Source organism: Kogia breviceps, chromosome 5 (genome assembly GCF_026419965.1).
Source record: "Kogia breviceps isolate mKogBre1 chromosome 5, mKogBre1 haplotype 1, whole genome shotgun sequence".
In the NCBI taxonomy this organism is placed as follows: domain Eukaryota; kingdom Metazoa; phylum Chordata; class Mammalia; order Artiodactyla; family Physeteridae; genus Kogia; species Kogia breviceps.
In genome coordinates this window covers 31,111,789-31,134,883 of record NC_081314.1, presented here as the reverse complement: position 1 = coordinate 31,134,883, position 23,095 = coordinate 31,111,789, and the positions used below count along the sequence as shown (strand labels likewise).

The 23,095-nt window shown below is 41.4% G+C and overlaps 1 protein-coding gene across 22 annotated transcripts in view; it reads left to right on the top strand.

Annotated features, from left to right (window-relative positions):
- The window catches only part of TBC1D5 (TBC1 domain family member 5), a 567,716-nt gene that overhangs the window by 511,323 nt on the left and 33,298 nt on the right, over positions 1–23,095 (top strand). The gene's annotated exons all lie outside the window — the stretch shown is intronic.

The following is a 23,095-nucleotide window of genomic DNA, read 5'->3' as shown; positions in this document are numbered from 1 at the left end:
GAGAAATAAATATAATAAATTTTTAAAAATTAGAGAACCAGCCCAGGAGGTTCAAAATCTTAAAAAAACAGGAGTTGCAGAAAGAGAGAACAGAGAAAGTAACAGGAAGGAAATAATCAAAAATATAATTCAGTTAGTTTTTCCACTAATGAAAGACCTGTGTTTTCAGATTGAAAAAGTTCATAGAAAGTCCCATGTGAATAAAAACAAACCCACACCCAGATACATCACGAAAAAAGCTCAGAACTCTGGGAACAAAGAGATATCCTACAAACATGAAAAGCTGGGGAAAAAAGAAAGATTTCCAACAAAGGGTGAGGAATTACAATAGCTACAAATTTCACATGGCAACACCAGGAGTAAGACAATGGAGGAGAAATTCCTTCAAAGCTCTGAGGGGAAATTACTTCCAGCCTAGATTCAGTCCCTAGCTAAGCTAATTAAGTGTGAGGGCCACTTTCAGACATTCACGATTCAAAAAATGTATTCACATGTGCCCATTCTCAGAATCCACTGGAGGAAGTGCTCTACAAACATGAGGACAGGTACCAAGGATAAAGAATACATGAGAACAGGAAATAGAGCATCCAGAGTGAGACAAGAGGATTCCTCAGAAGGGTAATGCAGGGAATCCCGGAGTATACAAAGCATGGCTGTTTAGCAGATCCAAAGAGCAGCAGCCAGCCCAGACTGGAGCAACTCAAAAGGTTCCAGACAGTCTTCTCTAAAGAGACGAAATTGGAAGAATGACTTGTATATTTGGACAAATCGAGAAATTTACACAGCTACAGGTGAGTTTAGGTTTGAATTAGTGATAACTTTTTAAAGATGAAGCCATTAAAACACAGGACAACTATACGCCAATAAAAATGAAAAAAAAAAAAACCAAAAAACACAGGACAAGGTAACTCCAAAGAAAAACCAAAGGTGTATAGGAAAAGATAGAAAGGTATTGATAAACCCTGTCACTGAGCCAGGCCTGGCATTTACATAAACATTATGATGTAAGTCTATTGACTGTTAATCATGATAAAAATCCACTGAGAAAGGTGGGTGGGGAACTGCATTTGCTTGGGGAGGGGAGAAGGGGTAGGTGGTGGTCAGCAGAGCTGCATCTTCATCTTCTATCCTGGAAAATCAGCGAATAATACTCTAGAAAAATCAAGAGGTGGCAATATAAGCTAGAGCTATAAAGGTGAGAAAAAAAGCACGCGTAAAAGAGTTGAAAGTGGTTGCTAGAGCAGGAAGCGGAACTGCTTTTCATAACAAGCCTCGTAGAACTATTGGACTGTTTTCAGCGTTACATATGTAACTCAGATTAAAAATAATAACTAAAAATCTCAACAAAAATAGGATGTATTGGCATAATAAATTAGTAGAGGAGCTGTCTGCCTGTACAAAGAAGAACCAGAATAAGGAATAACAAGTGAGAAAGCATATGGAGACAGGTCTGATTTGCGTTCTGTCCTCTTCTGGTGCCATGTGGGTTAGTCTACAGCACCAATTAATTACCTTTCTTTATGGTGCTACTGTAACTTAAAACTGAGAAGTTGAGCAGAAACAGAAACAGAGTAAGTCTGACTCTCTACGTAGAACTGCTGTGAACCCAGAAACAGAATGCCCAACTCTTATTCAAAATTTAGTATATTTCCTAAGTTGTGGGAAGTAAGTAGACAGAACTTTTCAAGAGAAAGTGCACGGTTTTCTGAGTTACAGGTTATTATTTTAGGAAATAATGTATCGTGGTCAGTGCTCTTTGCCAAATCATTCCAGTTCTGCGCCACTCTGGGCACTGGACGGGATTGCACCCCCCACCCCCTGGGACCCGTCGGAGCTGTGTGGCCTGTTGTGTCCCGTGAGTTGGGAATGGCAGTGGCAGGCATGTGTTGCCACTGCAGGGCTTTCCACAGCCCTCTCCTTCCCTCTGGCACGGTGAGCAGAACCCATGTGTCAGCCCATGATAGACGTGGCGCCTGAGTGAGAAACAAGCCTTTATTGACTTAAGCTGAGATTGTTGCTTTGCACAGTGTAATGCACAGTTGGGAATGTTCAGGCCCAGAGCTGAGATTCATTCTCCCATGGGACCACCAGAGTGGTCCCGGTGGCACCAGAGCCTGTGACAAGGCACCAACCATCCTTGAGCCCACTTTGCTTTCATTTCCAGCCCCATTTAGTGTGATACAGGGGTTTTCCATGTCCTTAGGAAAGTTCAAGGTAGTTTTTCATTAACATCATCATCATCACCAGTTTCTCACACAGCAGGTGGCCAGAAACTGAAGCAAGGACATCTGTTGCTTTGGGGCCCTAGTGCCTTAAACTGTATGGTGCCTTTCAGATTTCAAGACTCAGCTTATCTTTTAAAGTATCCCAGGGTTAAGTAATGGTTGATGTCAGTTACCAAAAGGCTGAAATAGCAGTTGAAAACAGACTTTAAAACAAAAGTAACCTAGTAAGTCGCTATCAACCTAAAAGTGGTGAAATCTGCTTATAATGTGTCTAATCTTATCATTGAGAAACAATTTTTTTCAACATCAGTATAGCTATGAGGTATTTTGGACAAGAATCACGTATTAGGTGATAGAACTTATTTCCTCTCACTGTTGCCTTTTATGGATTATAGAAAGACTTTCTGTAATCCACAGGCTACCTTTTTTAAATGGTGTATCACATTTACTCCTGGTAATGCCCCCGATCTGGTTGTATAATAGAACACAAAACTCAGCTAAGACTATAGAGAGGTAACAAATTAAGCTTTGTGCGATGTGTTTATAAAAGACATTATTTTCTGAAATGCAAGCAAACTAGTAGGAAGTTTTAAGAATTGACCTTCTTTATCAGTGGTAGTATTCTTTTGAGGATTGGTATTTATTCATGAAAACGATTTTCCCTCTGCTTTGTTTCCCAGAAGAGTCTTTAAGGCTCACCTAATTCCATCCAGGTTTTAATCAAGCTCTGATTTTTTAGTCTTGAGGAAATTGGCAATTTTGATACTTAAGTTTTCATGCTTTATTTCGCATGGTAATATAAATGACATCCAGTACTTAGTTTTCTAGAAATCTAATTTAGTTGGTCATTCATCTGACTGCTAAATAAATTTTAACTTGTTTTAGCATCATTAGTCATGTTCTATGATTGTTGCCAAGTCGTTTTCCAAGAATATCTTTGCTAAGGTTAAAGATAGGGAATATGAGAAAGACTCTAAAACTGATCTGTGTAGGTGAATAAATTCTAATCTTTAAGCACATTAGCCAACTAAACGACCTTTTCTGAATTCCTGATGAACTGCAAGACATTATGCTATGCTTTGTGATAATTACATACCAGTCTCCAAAGATCTAAACTTACAAATGGTTCAGAATCCTCTCTAAACCACAGGAAATCAGAATTATCTGAGCTGAAAGTCCCTGCATAAGACAGGGTGTGTAATGAGCTACCCACCACCTGCGGGCTCGCAGCACCACTGGGGGTGCCACCCTGTGTCTTTGTGACCCCCGCACGCACTCATCTTTGTCCTACAGTAGTTTGAACATATGCCTTTGTCATACTAATAGGATGTATTCTTATAGTATTCATTGATCTCTCCTTTATCACAACAAAATAACAAAAAGTGTCAGATGAGTAAAAACAGATTTGAAAGCAGACTCATACTTCTGGAAGTATAGACAACCTGAACATTACCTGATCTACATTACCTGATTACATCATCTCAGGTCATGTTCTAGAAATTGGAATTCAAGACGTATCCATATGAGACATATGAGAACAGTCCCAATGAAGGTGCTTACAGTGAAATTGGGGAGGGGTGAACACATCAAAAGTTAAGTAATAATTACACTAAATAAAAATATAACTCATCAGCAGGAGAGGCATAAGATGGTTTAACGCTAACCAACAGTAAAGACAGTAACGAATATGGATTCAAAAGATAGACCACCATGGGCTTTATTGGTCCAGACAAGTTTTGTGTGAGAGATTAGACTTGAACCACAGACATATTTCTTCTTCCACCAATTGCAGCCATTGTTTTCCCTCATGAAGACCCCGAGACTTCCTAGGAGAGACCGTGGGGGGCGGATATTGAACAGGCGGTCAGCAGTGCCTGCCGTAGCTGTACTCTCCTTCCTCACGTCCTCTGACAGAGTGTAAGGTAGTTGGGCTTATATCAAGTTGCTTTTGGTAAGAGTAAGAGAAATTACTATCTCAAATGAGGAAGTTTGTTGCTTATTATTTAAAATAACAAGAGTCCCGAGAGAGGCAGGTGTGGAGTTGGATGATTCAGCACTGGGGTCACCAACTTTCCATTCGACCACCTCAGTGTGTTGGCTTTGTCCTCAATGCGCTCCCGCCATTATTCTCAAGAAGGCTGCCACAGAACCCGGCAGGTGTCCTGTCACCCCCACCCCCTCACACGCACACAGCGTCTTCTAGAGAAGTCTGTTTGGAAGTTCCCCAGCAGGCTTTCCCTCCCATCTCTTCGGTTGGGCAGAAGTAAATCCCGTGCCCACTCTAAACCCAGTCAGCCAGGGGAAAGGTTTAGAGAAGTCCACGGCGGTGTGGAAAGGTGGTAGAAGCGGGTGACCAGACACTTTGATGGACCAATTATCCCTGAAGTATGAATTGCCAAAACGGTTCATCTAATCCTTCCCTAAAGCATTTACGTTTGAAAAGAGCTACTTCTGTTGTATCAGTGATGTTTTAGTTGTAGATTTTCAGGCAGCTTGAGTTGGACTGGTAGTTGGAAGAGGGAAATTGATCAGTGGCCTTCCCAGTAGGTCAGAATTTTCCTGGCTATATGATTTTTCTCTTCAGTCAGTGATGTATACTTCCTAAGAAGGTATATTATGTGGAAAGTATTTGATTATAATGGATTTTTTATGGGCTTCTGCATGGAACTGAAAACTGGCATCTAGAGTGTATCTAATTACAGGACTTTTTTCAAATAATGTATAATTGTAATCTCTCATTTAATCAGTAATACTAATGATAACTGGATTAAAATACAGTCCTATTGAAAATACATTCCCATTTAAGATAGTTTATTGAAATGAATAGATATAAAATGAATTTAAACATCAGTTTTTCTGTCTTCTTTTTTATGTCTCACGATAAGAATTTTAATTTAAGGCCAAAATGAACTCAGATAGTTGATCCATGATATTTAGTTGTCATTTGGTGTCATATGAACCGTGCTCACATAACAAATCTTTCTGCCAGTGTGTCAGCTCGGAGTCAGGGATGATGGACCATATCTTTGTAGGAGTGTCCCATCCTTCTCTCTCTCTTTCTGCCTTGCCCAGTCCATGAAATATCATTGCAAAGAAATGTGAACATCAGAGGGAACATCATAAAGAACGCTCTGTCGTCGACACCTTATAGGATGACAACATTAATTTAACTTCTCTTAAACAGGTTTTATAACCAACTTTTGACATCTTTATGCATCAGTAAATTTATTTTTAACCAAAAAATCTGAGGAGCCTCTGAAAACAGAACCACAGGGAGTGGAGCGCTGAACCTTGACTTAATGCCCGTTTTAGGGTAGTGAAGATGTTGCCCTTTGGGGATGAATGAGATGCTTATCTCCATCATTTGTCTTCAGCCCCATAATCTCCATGAAATGCCAAGATGCCAGACTAGACCATGCTGATCACTGCCCCAGAGGCAGAAACCATGGTTTGGGGAGAGCTCAAGTGAAGCAATTAGAAATATTTAGACTCCCTGGGCAGAAATTCCTATGGGTTTGAATTATCCCAAATTAAATACGTCGTTGATAGCATTTGCTTCCTTCCAATGGCCTTTCTTGAAACTTGACATTTATTTCATCTTTTAGTGCCATCTTTTAGTACCGTAGGGACAATAATTTGTGCCCCAAAGTGCACATGTGCATGGCAGGGAAGGAAGTGAGGGCTTCCCATTGTCCCGTGCAGACGGCAGTCAGCCAAGGGCAGAGGCCAAACTGAGGAGACTGATGTGTGGTCCTCCTCTTTCTGCCTCGATGGCATCCCTAGCACCTCCTACCCAGCGCCATCCTGCTTTTAAGTCTTCTACCCCTAACATCTCATCATTTATCCTTTGAAACACCTATGTTTACTTTTCCAGGACGCTGTATTTTTAATCCACTGGGCTTTACTCGCACGAAGAATGGTTTTGCTCCTGTCGTAGCAACTCTAGGCCTACTGAGCAAAGGGGGGGAGAATCTTTGTCAGGCGGCCTGCCCCTTGCCTTGAAACCTTAAGGCCAAGTCACGCCTTTCTGGTTGCTCCTCGTGCCAGAGCTGCTGTACCCAGGGGGTCAGTCAGAGGCTTGGGCGCCTTTTTCCTTCCCTCAGCCCTGCTATCGTCCCCCCAGTGTTTTGCTCCGAGATGCCCATGTGTCAGGCATTCATGGGCCGGTGTGAGTACCGGGAAGCTCACGCCTCCCGCAGGGGAGAAGGGAGCAGAGTGACAGGCATCAGCAGTGCAGCCTGGGCACTGCTCATGAGAGCCCCGCTGAGGGCAGGTGGGCGCGAAACCCAGCCTGGGCAAGGCTCACCAAGCAGCAAGCCTGAGTTGGGGGCTGTTTCTTTCTCTGCTCAAAAATAGCATCCATTCCCCAAGTCCTGTATCCAAAGGAGGTGACTTTTTTCCTAATTAAATTAAAAGCATGTTTTAGGTTAGTAAAGGCCCCTAGAGGGAGTTGCCATTGTTGGAAAGATTCAGAATCTTTCTATACTGTGGCAGTGATGATTAAAAAACATGGATGGTACCAGGAAAACCTGCTAGCAATGACACAAATAACTAATAATAAGATGAGAAAAGAAAAACAAAAATAAAATTCATTTGACCATAAAAATAATAATAAACATAATCATTTACACAGAGAGTTCACCATTCATGCTTTATTAAGCCTCTTAATAAGCATGTCTGCCATTACAAATGCACCTGATTAACTGTTGTAACTTTATTTGATTAGATTAGTAAACTTTGCTCATATACGCTTGACCTTCATCTGAAGTGTTTGCTTGTGAGGTACAGTTGGTCACGAGCAACTTTTTAAAATATGTGAAAAAAACAACCACCAAGACGGCTCTCAGCCCTGGCATTACAGTGTGGCCTAAGGATTTACAAAGCCTTGACTATATGGATTGCCAGAAGGTGATATAGTCCAATTCCCAAGCTTCCTTTTTATCTAAGATGATGGCAAAGCCACTCCTCCTTTCCCTCAGAATCGTTACCAACTTAGTACAGTTCTGTCCATAGCCTCATCGTTTCTCGTCAAAACGGCATGTTCCAAAGTTACTTAGGTCAGTTGATGGAAACTTTAACAGCAGTAACTCAAAGCATGATGATTGTAATAAGCCAAGAACAAATTAGCTTTATATTAAATTCTAAAAAGTTTTGGGCTACCTTGGAAAATGAGAGAAAAGGGTAAAGAAAAGTGTTTCAACTGGAAAAGTACTTATGAAAGGGGCCACTCCTCCCCCACCCCTGTCATTTATTCGTAGACCCCTGACTAGACTCTGATTCCTGCCTTTCTTGGTCATATTTCCCAATTGTTTTTTCACCTTTGATGTTCTTACTGTTCTGCTTTAATGCTTCTTTCACCTCGTTCCTTCATCTGGAACATATTCCTTTGCCATTTCATTTTGTTTAAGTTTCTATTTGTATTTTTATGTATGTAGTAGGCTAGTTATGTTTCTTGACCTTGCAGAAGTGGCCCTCTGTCGGGGATGTCCTATGTTTCCCAGCAGTATGCTCCCCTTTCATCTCCCAAGGACCAGGAACCAGCTGGTCCCAGGGTAGTGTCTGGCCTGCCTTCGTGGACTCCGTCTGCAGGCTGCAGGATCACAGTTTTCTTGTTTCTGGTGTCTGCCCCCAGGTGGGTGAGGCTGGTCTAGAGGCTTGTGCAGGCTTCCTGGCAGGAGGGACCAGTGCCTGCCCACTGGTGGGTGGAGCTGGTTCCTGGCCCTCTTGGGGGCAGGGCCGTGTCAAGGGTTGTGCTTAGAGGGGCCATGGGTTCAGGAGGGCTTAGGCAGGCAGCCTGTCTGCTGATGGGTAGGGCTGTGTTCCCACCCTGTCGTTTGGCTTGAGGTGTCCCAGCACTGGAGCCCACAGGGTGTTGGGTGGAGCCAGGTCTTGGAACTAATGACCCAAGCAAGATGTCATCCTCCAGCGAGAGTCCACGAAGATGAATACTCCCCGATATATCTGCCACCAATTTTTATGCCCCCAGGATGAGCCACAGCTGCCCCCGCCTCCCCAGAGACCCTCCGACACCCTCACGTAGGTCTGGCCCAGGTTCCTGTGAAGTAACTGCTTCTGCCTTGGATCCCAGTGGGCACGATACCTTGTATGCGCCCTCCAAGAGTGGAGTCTCTGTTTCCCCCAGTCCTGTGGAACTCCTGCAGTCAAGCCCCACTGGCCTTCAAAGCCAAATGCTCTGGTGGCTCCTCCTCCTGATGCTGGACCCCCTAGGCAGAATTGTAAACAAGGTCATGAAAGTTTGCAACACTTACCTGAGTTCTTTCATGTGTCCCCTCAGATATCTCAAGGATTCCACTAACAGGGAAGTGGAAAGAACTGGCAAAGTGATATCATTAACCTGCCCACATACACACATACCCCCCACCGCACAGTCCAGAAGTCGGCGGGGGTCCCAACATGCAGAATAACACCCCAATCAGTCTAGAATAAACTGTGAGAAATGCTGCCACATTGCTTAGCATCAGGGTGTGCTCAGTCTATACTCTAGGTAGTCTTCTGGGTCTGCAGCATATTTGTATACCCCACATGCATCTCTTACTCATCCATCATGGTATAAAGATACATATTCTGTGAAACATCAAGAACAATACTTTGGAAAATGAAATTGAAGAAAAAAAGAATGAAACCAGCAAGGAACCACTAGGTAATAATGCTGACATTTACAGAAATCTTAAATTCATCCCTAGACAACAATCAAATTTTAATCTCATCCAGCTAGACTATTAATAGCTGTTTACTGCCCAGGATGAATGAATGTTGAGTTTTTTCTCAGTGTCTATAATCAAATTCACCCATCCGTAGGTGCTGTTATGACTAAACTCCTTTTTGATACCCTTGATGAAAGTCTCCAAATTAGGTTTGAAGGTTGGGTCAGCCCAAGATTTTTTTTCCCCCCTCAAATAAATGAGCAGGCCTGATTCTTTTGCCAGGAACTGAGATTTAAATTTATGAGATGGACTGATCAAATGTAAAGACTGTTTCAATCCTGGACCTTGCATTTCATTCCAAAGAGAGCGTCATTATTTAGGATTCTTTGAGCTGACTATAACAGAAATCCTGACTCAAACCGACTCAAATAGTAAAGAAAATTATTAGCTCAAAAAAGTCCAAAGACCTTCTCATTCCTGGCTTCACATCAGAATCAACTGGAGAGCTTAAAAAAATACTGGTAACAGAAGTACTGAATCAGAATTTTTTGGGTGGGGCTTGGGTACCGGTCATTGTTAAACGCTTCCCAGCTTGTTCAAAGGTTTGGAGCTGATGATTTAGAAACTCATCAGCATCTTCAAGGGCCCCAGTTCCTTGTACCTCTCTGCCTAGCCCTGCTCAGAGCAGGCCCTTCCTCAGGTTAGAAGCAGGAAAAGGAGAGAGACCAACTGTGTCTTCCTGTGGCTCTGGATTGGGGTGGCCTCCCCTTAGGGGAGGCTCCTGGCTGCAGGACCCTCTTGCAGAGGAAGAGGTGAAGTGAACACTGGGGGCACCAGCGTCCTTGCCCCTCCCGCGTGGAGTCAGAGTTCAGTCAGCCCTGCCATGTGCCGCCGTGATCTCCAGACCGAAGCTTTTCTGCAAACAGTTACCTCTGTGGGAAAATATATCAATTTGATTGTCATGAGTGTATTCATCTTCAAATGAACAGGCATCTTCGCAACAGTCAGTTTTGTTGGAGGCAGTTTATACGTTCCCCCAAATCACCAGGCTGTACAAGATCATTAAAAACCACCGGACTCATGGGGAAGATGGGATTGGGGAACGACATTGAAAATCTTCATCAGTGACACATGAAGTAGGAACCTGGTTGGTTTGACACATGTTAAAATGATTAAGAAATAAATAAATACTGCAATAAATATGACCCTTTACCTTGAAAAACACCTGCTACTTGGTTGGAGAAGTGAACATTATTGGAAAGGTCGCAGCTTATGACTTACAGTGAAGTAATGGAAGGAGAATTCTCTGGAACCTGACAGATTTGGGTTATGGGTACAGCTTGTCACACACACCGTGAACCCAAGTCGCTGGCAGATGTGTGAGGTGTGCGCATGTATGCATTCTGTGTATTCCTGCGTGTCTAGTCCAGCTTCGCGCAGTTCTCTGCATTCACCCAGTGTTTCTTGTGGATGCAACTGTGCGTAAGCAAACATGGGATTCACGCTGTGCTCCGTTGCTCCCTAATCCATCGACCTCGTTGGAACAAGTTCACATTTTCAAAACAAGCATCATAACAGAACTGACTCTACTCTGGGTGTGACGTGCAGCTTCTGATTTTGGTTGGGTTGGGGAAAGGAAGTTATAGAAAGATTACACTTTCTGTATTAATTTTTTGTTCCCAGTTCAGTAACTGAGTTCTCAGTTCTCGGTTCAACAACAGTACCCTGCTAATCAGAACTTTTAGAATAAGTCCATTTTGTTAATGGCCACATACATCCCTAGTATTTATAACATCAGCTTCCTCACTGTGAATGTCTGAGTCCCCATCAGAATTCTGCAGGGGCTCCTTCTTCCCTGGGATAAATCTTGAGGCACAGCCTGCAGGGCCCTTGGTACTCTCACCGTGTCCAGCATTACAGTGAGAGCCTCCCTCCAAATCCCCAGCCTTTCAGGAATACACAGCTGTTTTGTACCTCAAATCAAGCACACTGTCTCACACCTCTGTCCTACTTTGCTCCACTGTCTCTTCTGACCAAAATGATTCATGTGGCCCTAAAACTCCTAGAGTTCCTTCCAGTCTCTGCCCAAGCACCTCGTGTCCCATGGAGCCTTCCCTGCCACCCTCTGGAAGCTTTAAGCACTTTCAGGAGGTAGCTATGGTCCTACTGAAGCTGCCGATTCTGGAGTCCCTCCCCTAATCTACGGAAGCAGCATCTAAAGATGAGGCATGTCCTAGGTTATCTGCAGTTGCTTCCTTTACTTTCACTGTCGGAGAACTGCTTGTATTTAGTTATAAGGCTTTTCCAGGCACTTGTCTCTATCACAGTATCTCCTGAGCCAGATATTGTGTCTGGCACTCAGTAAATGTTTAGGAATGAATGAAGGCTGTTGAGGATTTTTTTCTGCTGCGCAAGGATTCAGATGCATTAGGCTTTCCTCTGGCCTTTTCTAGAACCTGAAAAGTCACCTCATTTCCCAGTGGCATTCACCAACCACATCCGAAAAATAGCGAGAGTTGTTGGTATATAGTGACAATGGGGTTTTTATAAATTAGTTTAAGGGACAAAAATGTTTAAAGTGTGATAGGTATGTAAATAAACCAGTAATTTAGAGAATTATTTCCTTCTCACATTTTTTTTTAATTCCGGAAGTCTCAGAATTGGTAATGTTTGTGTTAATCAAAGCTGTTCCAACACTTGGTTTCCTTTTACCAATTATAACTTAAAGTACTTGGTAAACCATGCGTGATCCTCAACTTGGATTTCTGTAGGGCGCCATTTTTTGTTTGTCTCTAATGGGACATCATGGGGGTCAGTAGCCCAGAGCATTGTGGTACAGGGGTGCACATTTCATCCTCACACAGGTCAGTTAGCCCTGCCCTAGAGAAGCAGTGTTGGCTGAGGCCCTTCTGTCTAGGTCAGCCATTGTGCAGACGCCTACTTTGGTGCCAGAAACAGCAAGGGAAAGCACGCAGATGGTTCTACCCAGACAGCAACTGTATGAGAAGCCCAGCCGAGGCCTCCGTGCTGGCTGGGTGGTTTCATCAGTTAGTCTGATCACGTGTTAAGTGGAGAGGGGAAAACCCTTGATAAATAAAGTAACATCTGTGCTAATCAGCATGGTGGAGGAGAGAACCATTCTGGTTTACAAAAGATTGGTCAGGACACTAGAACCCCCTTCACGGGTGGAGATCGCGAGTGACAGGGGGAAGCTTCGGAGCCATGGAGGAGAGAGCAGTAACAGGGAGCGGAAGGCACAGCGGAGAGATTCCCACAGAGGATCGGTGCCGACCAGCACTCACCAGCCCGAGAGGCTTGTCTGCTCATGCTCCGGGGCAGGCGGGGGCTGGGAGCTGAGGCTCGGGCTTCGGTCAGAAGCCGGGAGAGGACTGGGGTTGGCTCCGTGAACACAGCCTGAAGGGGCTAGTGCGCCACGGCTACCCGGGAGGGAGTCCTGGAGAAGTCTAGAGCTGCCGAAGAGGCAAGAGACCTTTTCTTTCCTCTTTGCTTCCTGGGGCATGAGGAGAGGGGATTAAGGGCACCGCGTAAAGGAGCTCCAAAAATGGGCGCGAGCCGCGGCTGTCGGCACAGACACCAGAGACGGGTGTGGGATGCTAGGGCTGCTGCTGCCGCCACCAAGAGGCCTCTGTGCGAGCACAGGTCACTCTCCATACCTCCCCTCCCGGGAGCCCGTGCAGCCCGCTACTGCCGGGGTCCCGGGACAGCTTTCCCGGGAGAACGTGCGACGCGCCCTGGGCTGGTGCAACGTCATGCCGGCCTCTGCCACCGCGGGCTCTCCCCACATCCATACCCCTCCCTCCCCCTGGCCTGAGTGAGCCAGAGACCCCGAATCAGCTGCTCCTTTAACCCAGTCCTGTCTGAGCAAAGAGCAGACGCCCTCGGAAGACCTACGCGCAGATGTGGGGCTAAGTCCAAAGCTGAACCCCAGGAGCTGTGTGCACAAGGAGGAGACAGGGAGGTCTCTCCCAGCAGCCTCAGAAGCAGCAGATTAAATCTCCACAATCAACTTGAAGTGCCTTGCATCTGTGGAATACCTGAATAGATAGCGAATCATCCCAAGTTGAGGAGGTGTCGGACTTTGGGAGCAAGATATATTATTATTTTCCCCTTTTTCTATTTTTGTGAGTGTGTATGTGTGTGCTGCTGTATGAGATTTTATCTGCATAGCTTTGCTTTCACCATTTGTCCTAGGGTTCTGACCAAACCATTTTTGTTTTGTTTTGTTTTCTTTTTAAAATTTTTCTTCTTAATAATTATTTTTTATTTTAATAACTTTATTTTATCCTACTTTATTTTCTCTTCTTTCTTTCCTTCTTCCTTTCTTTCTTCCTTCCTTCCTTTCTTCCCTCCTTCCTTTCTTCCTTCCTCCCTTCCTTCCTCCCTTCCTTCCTCCCTCCCTCCCTCCCTCCCTCCCTTCCTTCCTTCCTTTTTTTCTTTCCTTTCTCTTTTTTCTCCCTTTTATTCTGAGCCGTGTGGATTAAAGGCTCTTGGCGCTCCAGCCAGGCATCGGGGCTGTGTCTCTGAGGTGGGAGAAACAACTTCAGGACACTGGTCCACAAGAGACCTCCCAGCTCCATGTAATATCAAATGGCAGAAATCTCCCAGAGATCTCCATCTCAGCACCAAGACCCAGCTTCACTCAACGACCAGCAAGCTACAGTGCTTGTAGCTTATATATACCCAACAACTAGGAAGACAGGACTACAGCCCCATCCATTAGCAGAGAGGCTGCCTAAAATCATAATAAGGCTACCGACACCCCAAAACACACCACCAGACGTGGACCTGCCCACCAGAAAGACAAGATCCAGCCTCATCCACCAGAACACAGGAACTAGTCCCCAAAACCAGGAAACCTACTCAACCCACTGAACCAACCTTAGCCACTGGGGACAGCCACCAAAAACAGAGGGAACTACAAACCTGCAGCCTGCAAAAAGGAGACCCCAAACACACTAAGCAAAATGAAAAGACAGAAAAATGCAGCAGATGAAGGAGCAAGGTAAAAACCCACCAGACCTAACAAATGAAGAGGAAATAGGCAGTCTACCTGAAAAAGAATTCAGAATAATGATAGTAAAGATGATCCAAAATCTTGGAAATAGAATAGACAAATTGCAAGAAACATTTAACAAGGACCTAGAAGAAATAAAGAGGAAGCAAGCAACGAAGAGCAACACAATAAATGAACTTAAAAATACTCTAGATGGGATCAACAGCAGAATAACTGAGGCAGAAAAACGGATAAGCGACCTGGAAAATAAAATAGTGGTAATAACTACTGCAGAGCAGAATAAAGAAAAAAGAATGAAAAGAACTGAGGACAGTCTCAGAGACCTCTGGGACATTAAATGCACCAACATTCAAATTATAGAGGTCCCAGAAGAATAAGAGAAAAAGAAAGGGACTGAGAAAATATTTGAAAAGATTACAGTTGAAAACTTCCCTAATATGGGAAAGGAAATAGTCAATCAACTCCAGGAAGCACAGACAGTTCCATACAGGATAAATCCAAGGAGAAACACGCCAAGACACATATTAATGAAACTATCAAAAATTAAATACAAAGAAAACATATTAAAAGCAGCAAAGGAAAAACAACAAATAACACACAAGGGAATCCCCATAAGGTTAACAGCTGATCTTTCAGCAGAAACTCTGCAAGCCAGAAGGGAGTGTCAGGACATATTTAAAGTGATGAAGGAGAAAAACCTACAACCAAGATTACTCTACCCAGCAAGGATCTCATTCAGATTTGATGGAGAAATTAAAACCTTTACAGACAAGCAAAAGCTGAGAGAGTTCAGCACCACCAAACCAGCTTTACAACAAATGCTAAAGGAACTTCTCAAGGCAAGAAACACAACAGGAGGAAAAGACCTACAAGAACAAACTCGAAACAAGTAAATGGTAATAAGAACATACATATCGACAATTACCTTAAATGTAAATGGATTAAATGCTCCCACCAAAAGACACAGACTGGCTGAATGGATACAAAAACAAGACCCATATATATGCTGTCTACAAGAGACCCACTTCAGACCTAGGCACACATACAGAGTGAAAGTGAGGACATGGAAAAAGATATTCCATGCAAATGGAAATCAGAAGAAAGCTGGAGTAGCAATTCTCATATCAGACAAAATAGACTTTAAAATAAAAACTATTACAAGAGACAAAGAAGGACACTACATAATGATCCAGGGATTGATCCATGAAGAAGATATAACAATTGTATATATTTACGCACCCCACATAGGAGCACCTCAATACATAAGGCAAATACTAACAGCCATAAAAGGGGAAATCGACAGTAACACAATCATAGTAGGGGACTTTAACACCCCACTTTCACCAATGGACAGATCATCCAAAATGAAAATAAATAAGGAAATACAAGTTTTAACTGATACATTAAACAAGATGGACTTAATTGATATTTATAGGACATTCCATCCAAAAACAACAGAATACACATTTTTCTCAGTTGCTCATCGAACATTCTCTAGGATAGATCATATCTTGGGTCACAAATCTAGCCTTCGTAAATTTAAGAAACTTGAAATCGTATCAAGTATCTTTTCCAACCACAATGCTATGAGACTAGGTATCAATTAGAGGAAAAGATCTGTAAAAAATACAAACACATGGAGGCTAAACAGTACACTACTTAATAACGAAGTTGTCACTGAAGACGTCAAAGAGGAAATCAAAAAATACTTACAAACAAATGACAATGGAGACATGATGACCCAAAACCTATGGGATGCAGCAAAAGCAGTTCTAATAGGGGAGTTTATAGCAATACAATCCTTCCTTAAGAAACAGGAAGCATCTCAAATAAACAGGCTAACTTTGCACGTAAAGCAATTAGAGAAAGAAGAACCAAAAAAAAAAAAAAAAAAAAAAAAAAAAAACCAACAAATTTAGCAGGAAAGAAATCATAAAGATCAGATCAGAAATAAATGAAAAAGAAATGAAGGAAACGATAGCAAAGATCAGTAAAACTAAAAGCTTGTTCTTTGAGAAGATTAAAAAAATTGATAAACCATTAGCCAGACTCATCAAGAAAAAAAGGGAGAAGACTCAAATCAATAGAATTAGAAATGAAAAAGGAGACGTAACAACTGACACTGCAGAAATACAAAAGATTATTAGAGATTACTACAAGCAACTCTATGCCAATAAAATGGACAACCTGGAAGAAATGGGCAAATTCTTAGAAATGCACAACCTGCCAAGACTGAACCAGGAAGAAATAGAAAATATGAACAGACCAATCACAAGCACTGAAATTGAAACTGTGATTAAAAATCTTCCAACAAACAAAAGCCCAGGACCAGATGGCTTCACAGGCGAATTCTATCAAACATTTAGAGAAGAGCTAACACCTATCTTTCTCAAACTCTTCCAAAAGATAGCAGAGGGAGGAACACTCTCAAACTCATTCTATGAGGCCACCATCACCCTGATACCAAAACCAGACAAAGACGTCACAAAGAAAGAAAACTACAGGCCAATATTACTGATGAACATAGATGCAAAAATCCTCAACAAAATACTAGCAAACAGAATCCAACAGCACATTAAAGGGATCATACACCATGATCAAGTGGGGTTTATTCCAGGAATGCAAGAATTCTTCAGTTTACACAAATCAATCAACATGATACACCATATCAACAAACTGAAGGAGAAAAACCATATGATCATCTCAATAGATGCAGAGAAAGCTTTTGACAAAATTCAACACCTGTTTATGATAAAAGCCCTGCAGAAAGTAGGCATAGAGGGAACTTTCCTCAACATAATAAAGGCCATATATGACAAACCGACAGCCAGCATTGTTCTCAATGGTGAAAAACTGAAACCATTTCCACTAAGATCAGGAACAAGACAAGGTTGCCCACTCTCACCACTCTTATTCAACATAGTTTTGGAAGTTCTAGCCACAGCAATCAGAGAAGAAAAAGAAATAAAAGGAATCCAAATAGGAAAAGAACAAGTAAAGCTGTCACTGTTTGCAGATGACATGATACTATACATAGAGAATCCTAAGGATGCTACCAGAAAACTACTAGAACTAATCAATGAATTTGGTAAAGTAGCAGGATACAAAATTAATGCACAGAAATCTCTGGCATTCTTATACACTAATGATGAAAAATCTGAGAGTGAAATTAAGAAAACACTCCCATTTACCATTGCAACAAAAAGAATAAAATATCTAGGAATAAACCTACCTAAGGAGACAAAAGACGTGTATGCAGAAAATTAAAAGACACTAAAGAAAGAAATTAAAGATGATACAAATAGTTGGAGAGATATACCATGTTCTTGGATTGGAAGGATCAACATTGTGAAAATGACTCTACTACCCAAAGCAATCTACAGATTCAATGCAATCCCTATCAAATTACCACTGGCATTTTTTACAGAACTAGAACAAAGAATTTCACAATTTGTATGGAAACACAAAAGACCCTGAATAGCCAAAGCAATCCTGAGAACGAAAACTGGAGCTGGAGGAATCAGGCTCCCTGACTCCCTATACTACAAGGCTACAGTAATCAAGACAGTATGGTACTGGCACAAAAACAGAAATATAGATCAATGGAACAGGATAGAGAGCCCAGAGATAAACCCACACACATATGGTCACCTTATCTTTGATAAAGAAGGGAAGGATATACAGTGGAGAAAAGACAGCCTCTTCAATAAGTGGTGCTGGGAAAACTGGACAGCTACATGTAAAAGTATGAAATTAGAACACTCCCTAACACCACACACAAAAATAAACTCAAAATGGGTTAAAGACCTAAATGTAAGGCCAGACACTATCAAACTCTTAGAGGAAAACTTAGGCAGAACACTTCATGACATAAATCACAGCAAGATCTTTTTTGACCCATCTCCTAGAGAAATGGAAATAAAAACAAAAATAAACAAATGGGATCTAATGAAACTTAAAAGCTTTTGCACAGCAAAGGATACCATAAACAAGACCAAAAGACAACCCTCAGAATGGGAGAAAATGTTTGCAAATGAAGCAACTGACAAAGGTTTAATACCCAAAATTTATAAGCAACTCATGCAGCTCAATAACAAAAAAACAAACAACTCAATCCAAAAATGGGCAGAAGAACTAAATAGACATTTCTCCAAAGAAGATATACAGATTGCCAACAAACACATGAAAGAATGCTCAACATCATTAATCATTAGAGAAATGCAAATCAAAACTACAATGAGATATCATCTCACACCAGTCAGATTGGCCATCATCAAAAACTCTAGAAACAATAAATGCTGGAGAGGGTGTGGAGAAAAGGGAACCCTCTTGCACTGCTGGTGGGAATGTAAATTGATACAGCCACTATGGAGAACAGTATAGAGGTTCCTTAAAAAATTAAAAATAGAACTACCATATGACCCAGCAATCCCACTACTGCGCATATACCCTGAGAAAACCATAATTCAAAAAGAGTCACATACCAAAATGTTCATTGCAGCTCATTTACAATAGCAAGGACATGGAAGCAACCTAAGTGTCCATCAACAGATGAATGGATAAAGAAGATGTGACACATATATACAATGGAATATTAGTCAGCCATAAAAAGAAATGAAACTGAGTTATTTGTAGTGAGTTGGATGGACCTGGAGTCTGTCATACAGAGTGAAGTAAGTCAGAAGGAGAAAAATACCGTATGCTAACACATATATATGGAATCTAAGAAAAATAAAGTGTCATGAAGAGACTAGGTGTAGGATGAGAATAAAACACAGACCTACTAGAGCATGGACTTGAGGATATGGGAAGGGGGAAGGGTAAGCTGTGAGGAAGTGAGAGAATGGCATGGACATATATACACTACAAACGTAGGGTGGATAGCTAGTGGGAAGCAGTCGCATATCACAGGGAGATCAGCTCGGTGCTTTGTGACCACCTAGAGGGGTGGGATAGGGAGGGTGGGAGGGAGATGCAAGAGGGAGGAGATATGGGGATATATGTATACGTATAGCTGATTCACTTTGTTATAAAGCAGAAGCTAAGACACCATTGTAAAGCAATTATACTCCAATAAAGATATTTTAAAAATAAGTGCTTGTACTTACAGTAGAATAAATTGACCCCAAACAGTGTAGGAATTAGTTCTGAATAGAACAGCGAAGCCACTCTGGACAGAACTGGCATAGGGACATTGCAAAGCTCTCTTGGGTGCCTGTCACCCTGCTTCTCCTCCCTGCATCCTATTCCATGTTGAGAAGAGGTCTCTTGTACTGTTACCAAATAGGCATCTAACCATGCAGCCATCTGTTAAAACCGCCTTAGAGCAGGGAAGTAGTAAAGTGCTTCACAACCTCCCCAGAGGGGTTGGCAGCTGTATTCAGAAGTCTAAATCCTTGCTATTCAGAGTGTGGTCCGTGGACCAGCTATGTAGTCATCCCCTGGGAGCTTGTTAGAAGTACTGACTCTCAGGCCCCACCCCAGACCTGCTAAATTAGACATTCTCCAGGTGATTTTCATGCATATTAAAAATTGAAAGTAAGGTTAATGGAATACCAAATCAGAAATGAGATTTTCTATAAATAAAGCCAGCTTCAGATACATCCTGGTGTGAAAATGTTCTCCTAGTGGGTGATGGGTAAGTGCTTTCCATGCGTGAACTCTGCTCTTAGGACATTTTGCATGTATTAGCTCCTTTAACCCTCAGAAGACTCTGTGAGGTCAGTTCTGTAATTATCACCCATTTTACAGATGAGAGTACTGAAGCGCAGAGAGTCTGTGTTTAACTCTCTTCTGCAAAAAAAAAAAAAAGTTACTAGTCATGCCTGGACAATCAGTAATTTCTACCTTATAAGAGCCCAGAAAAATAAAATGGGGTAAGAAACTAAGATCTTTTTTTACTTCATCAGTAAAAATTATGAGAGGAAGTTGAATAAGAAGAAACTTCTGTCTCTAAATTTTGTGAGCTTCACATGTTCTACTTGTAAATTGTTTATCAACAATCCATATCCCGTCTCACCAACGACAAGCACGTGATTGGAGTTACTTATTTTAACTGCCCACACCTGACTTCAAAAGGATACTTGGAACACTGCCACATGGAAAACAATGAAGTGAATGCGGATTTAATATGTAACTGGTCAACTTGAGGGATTTGCTAAAAGACAATACAGCAAATGTTTGCATGGAAAAATAAGTTTCTCCCTCTATTTCACCTGGTGGCCCTGTCCTGCAGCTCTTTGTGGACTGCTGTGGGGAACAGGTTCGGATGGTCACTGTTAGTGATCAAATGAGGGAGAGTGATCAGAGAGCCTGGCTGGCAGAAGCCTGGCCCATGCCTTACCTGGCCACACTTATTTTAGGGCAGGCCATTTTTAACTTTATGAGAAGGCAGTATTCTTTTTTTTATTTTGGTAAAATGGACATAAAATCTGCCATCTTCATCATTGTTAAGTGTACAGTTCAGTGGTATTAAATTCTTTCATTGTGTTGTGCATCCATCTCCATAACTCAGCCTATCCTGTAAATTTGAAACTGTACACGTTAAACAATAACCCTCGCCTCCCTCGCCACCCTTCCTTTGGCAACCACCATTCTACTTTCTGTCTTTATGATTTTGGCTACCCTAAGTATCTCATATAAATGGTACTGTATGTAAATACCATACAGTATTTGTATTTTTGTGACTAGCTTATCATGTCTTCAAGGTTCATCCACGTTGTAACATATGTCAGGATTTCCTTCCTTTTTCAGGCTGAATAATATTCCACTGTAGGTACTAACCACATTTTGCTTATCCATCCGTCAGTGGACACTTGAATTACTTCCACATTTTAGCTATTATGAATAATGCTTCGGTGAACATGGGTGTACAAATATCTCTTTGAAACTCCACTTTCAGTTACTTCAGGTATATACCCAGAAGTGGAATTGCTGGATCATTCGGTAATTCCATTTTTAATTTTTGAGAAACATTTATACTGTTTTCCACCTATACCATTTTACAGCTTATACCATTTTACATTCCTACCAGCAGTGTACAAGGGTTCCAATTTCTCCACATCCTCACCAACATTTGTTATTATCTGCTTTTTGGATTGTAGCCATCCTAATAGGTATGAGATGGTATCTCATTATGGTTTTGATTTGCCTCTTCCTGATGATTCGTGATGTTGAGCATCTTTTCATGTGCTTGTTGGCCATTTGTATATCTTCTTTGAAAAAGTATCTATTCAAGTCCTTTACCCATTTTTTAATCAGGTTGGGTTTTTATGTTTTCGTTGCTATTGACTTTTAAGAGTTCTGTATATATTCTGTGTATTAATCACTTATCAGACATATGATTTGCAAATATTTTCTCTCATTCTGTGGGCTGCCTTTTTACTCTGCACAAAAACACAATTTTTAAAATTTTTTGTGCACAGTTTTTTGATGCACAAAAAATTTTTTGATGCACAAAATTTTTGTAATTTTCACGAAGTCCAATTTTTCTACTTTTTCTCTTGATGCCTGTGCATTTGGTGTCATATCTAAGAAATCATTGCCAAAGTTAACATCATGAAGTTTTGCTCTCTTTTCTTCTAAGTGTTTTATAGTTTTATGTCTTACATTTAGGTCTTTGATCCATTTTGAGTTAATCATTTGTTTATGGTGAGAGATAAGGGTCCAACTCAATTCTTTTGCAAATGGATATCCAGTTTTCCCAGCACCATTTATTGAAAATACTGTCCTTTCCCACATTGAATGGTCTTGGCCCCCTTGCAAAAATTATTTGACCCTATATGTGAGAGTTTGTTTCTGGTTCTTTATTCTGTTCTATTGATCTATATGTCTGTCTTTTTGTCAGTACCATGCTGTTTTGATTACTGTAAATCTGTAGTAAGTTTTGAAATCAGGAAGTGTAATTCCTCCAGATTTGTTCTTCTTCAAGATTGTTTTGACTACTCAGAGTCCCTTGAGATTCCATATGAATTTTAGGTTGAATTTTTCTCTTTCTGCAAAAATGTCATTGGGATTTTGATAGAGATTGCGTTGATTCTGTAGATCATTTTGGACAGTATTGACATTCTAACAATGTTAAGTCTTCTAATCCATGACCTTGGAATTTTATTTCCATTTATTTCTCTTTAATTTCTTTCAGCAATTTTTATGGTTTTCTACATATAAGATTATGTCATTTAAAAACAGAGATAGTTTTATTTCTTCCTTTCCAATTTGAATACTTTTTATTTCTCTTTCTTGTGTAATTGCTCTGGTTGGACTTGCAGTGTTGAATAGAAGTTGTGAAGGTGGAACATCCTTGTTTTTTCTACTCCTGATCTTAGAGGAGAAGCTTTCAGTCTTTCATCATTGAGTATGATGTTTACTGTGGTATTTTTCATGTATGGTTTTTATTATGTTGAAGTACTTTCCTTTCACTAGTTAATTGAATGGTTTTATCATGAAAGGGTGTTGAATTTTTTTAAATGCTTTTTCTGCACCAATTGAGATAATCATGTGTTTTCTTCTCATTTTGTTAATGTGGTGTTGTTCACACTTTCATATGTTGAACCATCCTTGCATTCTAGGGATAAATATATATATATTCTTTTTTAGGTTCTTTTCCCTTTAGGTTATTACAAAATATTAAGTATCTAAATGTGCTAGTCTTTAATGTCTGGCTCCCCAAAGGGGAGAAAGAGAAAAATGAAATGGGGCATAAAGGGTGCAGGCTGTTTAAATCCACTGGAAGTCACTTCATCTGGAGAGGGAGAAGTTTGCAATAATGGAAGGAGGTGTGACAATGCCCACCCTCCTCTTTGTCTGCACCTCTGTGATCAGAAACAGCAATCAGTGATCAGCACAGATCCCTGATATTTAAAGGGCAGGGTCCTTTTTGCCCACTCTGGCTCCCACATGCTGCATGCAAGCTACTCTAAGAACAAGGGCACCTGCCACAGGGCTAGGGGGTGGGGATCCCAGGTAGCTCCTATTGTGCTAAGAACTGAAATGGACCGAAATTAACTACAATCTACCCTCCATGCCTTCCCTGAGAAGTGGACAGTCTTCAATAGATTCCAGCATTCCAAAATAGTTACATCAGGCAGATTCTGCTGGTGCAATTATTGTGTAGGTGGGGAGACAGATTTCTGGTGTTTCCTACTCCCCCATCTAACCCAGGGCAGTATTCC